The following is a 6,668-nucleotide window of genomic DNA, read 5'->3' on the forward strand; positions in this document are numbered from 1 at the left end:
AACATTTTATTTCTGCATAAGAGTTCATCACTACTCAGTGCTCCCTTACAATTGTTCTTATATCTGAACAGCTTTTATAACCAGGTGCTACAAAACACTTGTAACCACAGATTTCCTGGCTCTGTCATATAACAAAAATTAACCAATAACAAGTCTTTATAACATCTTTTTATGAAGAGATAATACTAAACATATGAAGCATTTCAAGGGTAGATTATACCTGCTCTATATAAAAACAGAGCTGTCAAAATCCTACTGAGTATTTGTGTGACATCAAAACACGGTTTCTTAAAGCAGATTGAAAAAATAGAAAATGAGCATGCTAAAGGGCCAATGAAACAAACTGAAAGGAATATTTATCATAGACTGTGATGTCTTCCAAGTACACAATTTCTTCAAATAGAATGAAGAAACACACTGCATATTTAAAAAGCAATTTAGTGTAGACAATCTACCAAAACTGCTCTTACCTGTATGGTTTTTGACTGTTTTATTTAGACCTTAAAGGAAGTAGGAGATTAAAATCCAGGTAATCTTTTCAAGTCTTTTGTTCCTGATACGTGTTTTAAAATGGATTTTTCAGTGAATACTGCTACCAAAAAAAAGAAAAGCACCTTTAACTTGAGAACTCCTATCTGTAGACAGTAATAGAGGATAGATTGTAAACAGAGATTAACGGAGATTTGCAGCTAGTATCTAAATCCGCCAGTCATGGGTTTCTTTGGTGCATTGCCAATAACCTGCTGTACAGGAACAGCTTCAAATGTGCTTTAGAAAGATTCATGTCAACTAATCTCTGAGGCTTTCTGTATAGAAGAGTTTCCTCTTTCGATCTAGTCTAGCAGAGGCATCATGTATACCTAACTTCAAATTGAGAAATATAGAATAGTGTAGAAGAATTCTTTGCACTTTATAGCTATACTCATTATTGGTCTAAAACACTTGCACAAGCATATGGAAAAAAAAACAAATCTACGGATTTGTCATTGCTGGGAGGAGTGTGCACAAACATAGGCACACACCAAGAGCTTCCACCTTCTGCTCTTCTTCCAGGTATCAAACATGGGCCTGGCACAGAGCTGCTGCTTGTGTCTCCAGATCCTTTATCTCATATACAAGATACGGAGATCTGAAGGCAAACTGCACTGCTGGATATATGGTCTCTTTATCTAACCCGTTACTGTGAGCTGCCCATGACATCTGGCCACTCCAAGTCAAGCTTAACCTCCCTCCTGTGGTTGTCTCTCCTGGAGACAGATTTACAGAAAGAGATATGCTACTCAGCTGTCATGGTTGTGGTGGCTACAGGAATATTTTGCATAATATTTCACACAGGTTTCATAATACACTTTGTACTTTGATCAACAGTGATATCCACATTGTTTTTATCATTGGGCTTTGAGAGTAGTTATGAAAAAAAAATATTTGAGTAAACCCATGAGTTGATTAATATAAAAAAAGCTTTCAGGAAATCAAAAGTTTCCTGAAACTGAAGGATGAACATATGTCAATTCAGAATCAGTGCACCATGCACTTAGACGATCTACAAGAACTGTGTAAAAGTTAAAGACAAGTCTCTTGAGATTATCAGCCATTTCTTAACTAGTTTTTAATAGAAGGACTCCAAGAGAGGACAGAAGTGAGGAAAGAAAAAAAAAAAAGTAAAGGATATTTCTTGTCAGATCAAGTAGATAACCATGCAACATATTGTGCTGTACAACAATAGCTCACATAGATAGTTCTCACAAAAAGAAATAACTACCATCTTTTTTGATACTCTAACTTCAGCATAACTGAATTTCACAGCAGGACTTCTACATACTAATGCAAGCCCTGCTTAGTTTCCATCATGACCATGATTCTGACAAATCCCCATAACCAAAGAATGCTTGTAGTTGTATGCTTGCTGCCTTGAACTCTTGGAAGATACCGTGGTGCAGGGCTTGGGCTGGAGTTTGGCACAGGCACCATCACTGCTGTGCTGTATGATGCTCAGAGCCAGTCTGGCTTTTCTGTGAAAGTGGCTGCATTTGTGTCAGTGTGCTATGCCAAAGAAGTACCATGTTGTAGCTCCTGCTTTATTTTAGAAAGAACCATGTATTTCACAAACAGTATCAAAAACACAATGTCGTTCTTAATTTTAAACCCAAATACTCAAACTTTGTGCTTGAACACTGCAACTCTAATAATTTAAAATTTCACTGAGCAGATCTGAATAGCAAATGACGATTGTGCCCAGAAAGTAGGTTAGTGTGTTGTGTTTGCTGGAGGCTGGTGAGCTGCTCTGCCAGACACCAGCTGCTGCACAGGCAACAGAAAACAGCCTGTTTCAGGAACAGAAATCTCTCCAGTTCTTTTGTAAAAGTTTCTATAACCCACACTGAATCTGAAATAAAATCAGTGAAAACAATAGCTTTTTTACATGCTTGTTCACAAACTCGTTCCCTTATAAGAATCACTTTAAACATGGTTTTATGGACTAATCTGTATGAGACAATATTAAGCTTTTAGAAATGCAGTAACAGTCTAATATTATCTCTCCAGAAGTAAGGACAAATCACTAAAGGGAATAACTCCCAAGTATGTTGTAATCCTATCCTTTAATGCCTTTTTTATGTATGTGTGTATGCCAGATCTATGGCTTTCAGACAAAACTGATAGTAAGATCAATGGTGTCCATTAAACTGCAAGACAAGTGTAAGAAAATTATTTAAACAGAAGCTGTTTGTATTTTCTATGCAAAAAGCCACCACAAAGACTTATAATTTATCTGAAAGTGAATTTTGTAGAATTGAAATGCTCTATTCTCTTGGTATACTGTGGGAAAAAGTCCTATTGAACCAATGCATTCTAGTATCCTAAATTATTAAAAAAAAAAAAAAAAAGAAAAGAGTCATACCATCTCTAAATGGTAGAGATTTTTACTATTAACTTTTTTGTTAAGTACCTGGTGATGAGACAGGTCCAAGGTCAAGGCCAGCAGGGGTCCCTGGCCAGACACAGGGTGACAGTACCTGCAAACTCACACTCCAGCATCACTTATGGAGGGACTAAACTTCCAAGGCTGAGCTTAAATGGGCAGCTGAGCCGAGGTTGTGAGTGAGGCCCCAGGTGAGGATACTGAGGCTCATTAATGCCCATTAGAGTATTAATGCACTTTTTGACAGATAACTCCGCCCACTAATCCATAAAATAGGTTATTTGGTCCTCTGCTTGAGTATTATCTGCTCAGTGTTAAAAGTAAATTGCCAGCTAATTTGGCTTCTGTTTATTGGTGATGAGATATGGATTGTCATTTTGGGGGAAAAAAAAAAAAAAGAGAGATTCTCCAGATTTTTTTTTTTTTGTATTACCTATTTGGTAAATACCAGTAATTAGATCTTCAGAAGTGGTTGTATCCACTTACGTTCTGATAAATGTGTCACCGTTTAGGGCAGGGCAGCAATAGACAGAGTGACAGATGCTCTCACCCTCTGCCTTCCCCACAAGGGAAAGGGAAAAGGAAGAGAGACTTATGGGTTGGAAAATTAAAACAAACTTTACTAATAATGTCTTGAACACACAATGAATTGTCTCTTAAGATGTCATCTGCAGTAACTGCAGCTCTGATTACCTGCTTTAACAAATAGATGCCCTCCACACTAAATAAAACACCAAACTAACTAAGGCTGTCTGAATTAGGCAGTTGAAGATTTGATTTGATCAGAAAAATAGCTGATAATAAAAAAAAAAACCCTAATAATACATTAGCAGCTGAAGTAACAGCAAACATTTAAAGTTTTAAAACTAGAAAAATCATTGTAGTTTTGTAGCTGAGTTACAGCTCAGAGCTATGGAGGCTGCAGAGCCCGCTTTGGAAGGTTTCAGAGCAGGCAAGCAAAATTTTAGTCTAGATGTACAGAACTCTGCTTTAGAGCAGAGAAGGGGATTCAGTGGCCATTAAAATTCCCCATCATTCCTATATTTTGATCATCCATACTTGCTTGATGTCCATATCTCCTATTTGTGCTACTGGCAAGTGCCCATTTTTTTTCACATATTTAAGAAAACCTGTTCACCCAGTTGGCAGGAGGAGGAAGTGAGTTTGTGACAGTTCCTCAGCCAGAAAGGAAAGCTATAATGATAAAGTTTATAAAAGGGATTTGGACCAGTTTCCTCCACCCTCTCTCAATCCTGTCTGTAGGGCTTAGAATTCCTGCATAGATAAAATAATATTTTAGCTTCAGCAATCTCATCTTCCTTTTTAATTCATATTTGTGACACACTTTTCCAGAGACACATTTCTGCTAATTCTCTTCTGTACTACACAGAGATGGTGTAATTTAAAAAAAATATTAGATCAATGGCCAGTGAACAAAAGAAAAATGCAGGACTGACATGTTCTCTGGAATTTGAATTGCTTCTTTGCTTTCTAAAGGTCTGCTTTCCTAAACACGTATTTTGTGTTTACTTTCAGGTGTTGCTATAGCATTGCTTGGTCACAAGAGGGAACTCACATATCAGTCTGTTTTATTTTTTTATATTAAAACTCTGAGGACTCTGCAGGCTAATAAATGGGATGCATTAGGATATGCGTGTGTGTGACATGTAACTGTGCATATATAAATCTATATATATTTATATACCCATGCCTTTTAGTTACCAGAGAAGGGAGACCATTCATAGCAATAAGGAACAATAACCCTGGCAGGCATAAGAGCAGAAAAGAGCCTTAGAATGGCCCAGAAATAACTTTATTTTACTCATCGGTGTGTATCTTACACTCATGGATATATGCTTGTGGGTTGTGGCTCATCTCTGTTCCCATACTGCAGTTCTGTAAATCTCAAAACTAATACTAACTTACAGTATCAGGACACAGGCGGAGCAGAACAAGCTCCCTTCCAGCAGAGCCTGACAGCAGGGATTGCTCTCACCAATAGTTTTGAGGAGCCCTTGGTTTTAACTTTCTGTTTTGAGCCCAGGATTGCCTTTCAGCTTTGCGAAGAGTCCTTTGCCAGCCCAAAACTTGACTGTATTTGGAATCTGTCCCAGAATTCAGAGGATTGAGTGTACATGCATATTGTTTGATTGTTAAATGTGTTCATTAAAGAAAGAAACTTAAATACCAGTTAATTATTGATTTCTGCCAGATGCCAGTGGCAGCAGCATGGATTGTATCCAATCTGCTCAAGGCTCATTTCTCTAAAATAAATAAACTTATAAATCCAGAGCTTTTTAAGCTGAGAATTAACGTTGCCCTCAGAACTTGATGTCGCACATCCTCTTACATGGATGTTCCCACTGCTCAAGCAATTGGCCAGCAATCCTGCTGATGTATTTGCAGGTTCCTGCAAGAAAACACATAATAAATGCCCCTAATAACAAGAGCAGAGTATGGGAGCTTTTCTTGGAAACCTCACTGCTGTTTCGGTCCAGCTGCTGAAGAAGACAGGGCGCGCACAGCTTACGAGATAACCCCCAACAGTGCCATAGCTGATTTGAAGCTGGATTTGCCAATTTTTGATTTGTAGCTGTTCAGGATGGTTAGTTCCACAGGAACTGGCAGCAACCTCCCAGTGTGAATGAGAACGACTTTATCTCACCCCTGGGACGTGGCCTGTCCCTTACACAGATTCGTTAAGTGCTGCTGTCTCGAGCACAAATTGTAGCATCCTCCACCATAGGGCTGGTTCCTAGAAGAACTGTTAGATATTTTGTTTGGGATCTGGGTGGACATGGTTGGAGCAATGTGCAAGTTTCAAGAAGCACAGGGTGGGTTTTGTGAAGCTGATTCTTGCTTATGCAAAGCCGCTGTAGACAGGAGAAGGCAGCTTTCCTAACCTGAGCTTGCTAAACTACAGATCATGTTGGCTACCTGTCAGGTTTGATAAATGGTAAGGCTGCTGGTCTTGAAACTTCTAAGAGAAAGTTAGGCATAACTCATCATTATCTGTAATCTGCACATCTGATTTATTAAATGGTTTAATTATCATTTTAATTGCACCACACCTGCATACCATTAGTCTGTTTGTTTAACTTGGTGGGATAAGAAAGTTTGCACAATCTAATTTTGAAGATCTTCAAAAGTCTGGGACTAGTCCAAGAAAATTACAGACAGTAAGGTTAGACCTCAAGCCAGCTGCACAGTCACGAACATGTCTCGTGCTGTTGGGACTTTTCATGTGGCACTGCAACCTGGGTGGAAGCACAAGCACACTGTCAGAAAGGTGAAGACCCTCTCAAGGCTATTATCTTTTAGTTGCTATCATATTTTTGTGTGCTGTTGCTCATTTTGGGTTTGGTTCATGTCTGGATATACTTGTAGATGCCCTCTACTAGTGTCTATATGCCTTTTTGTAATAAATATAGCCAAATTACAGGACTGGACGGTCCTCCTGGAGAAAAAGTATGTGGTGGGATACTGTTGCTATTCTGTGAGTCTAGGCTCCGGGCACTCTCATCTTCGTGGATTAATCTGCAATAACTGGTCTTCCACCTTGAATTTTGGTAGGGATGCCAACAAATATAGTTATCAAAATGTGAAGTAAAACCAAACCATGGTGAAAACAGAACTTCATTTCATGATGGAGCCAGAAGAGTGCCAGCTGTAGAACCATGTGGCAGTGTTTGGTTGATTCCAAGAAACTTTGAGGAAAAATTGAATGGGAACAAAAAATTTTTAGTTT

This window comes from Nesoenas mayeri (assembly GCF_963082525.1).
Source record: "Nesoenas mayeri genome assembly, chromosome: 14".
NCBI lineage: Eukaryota > Metazoa > Chordata > Aves > Columbiformes > Columbidae > Nesoenas > Nesoenas mayeri.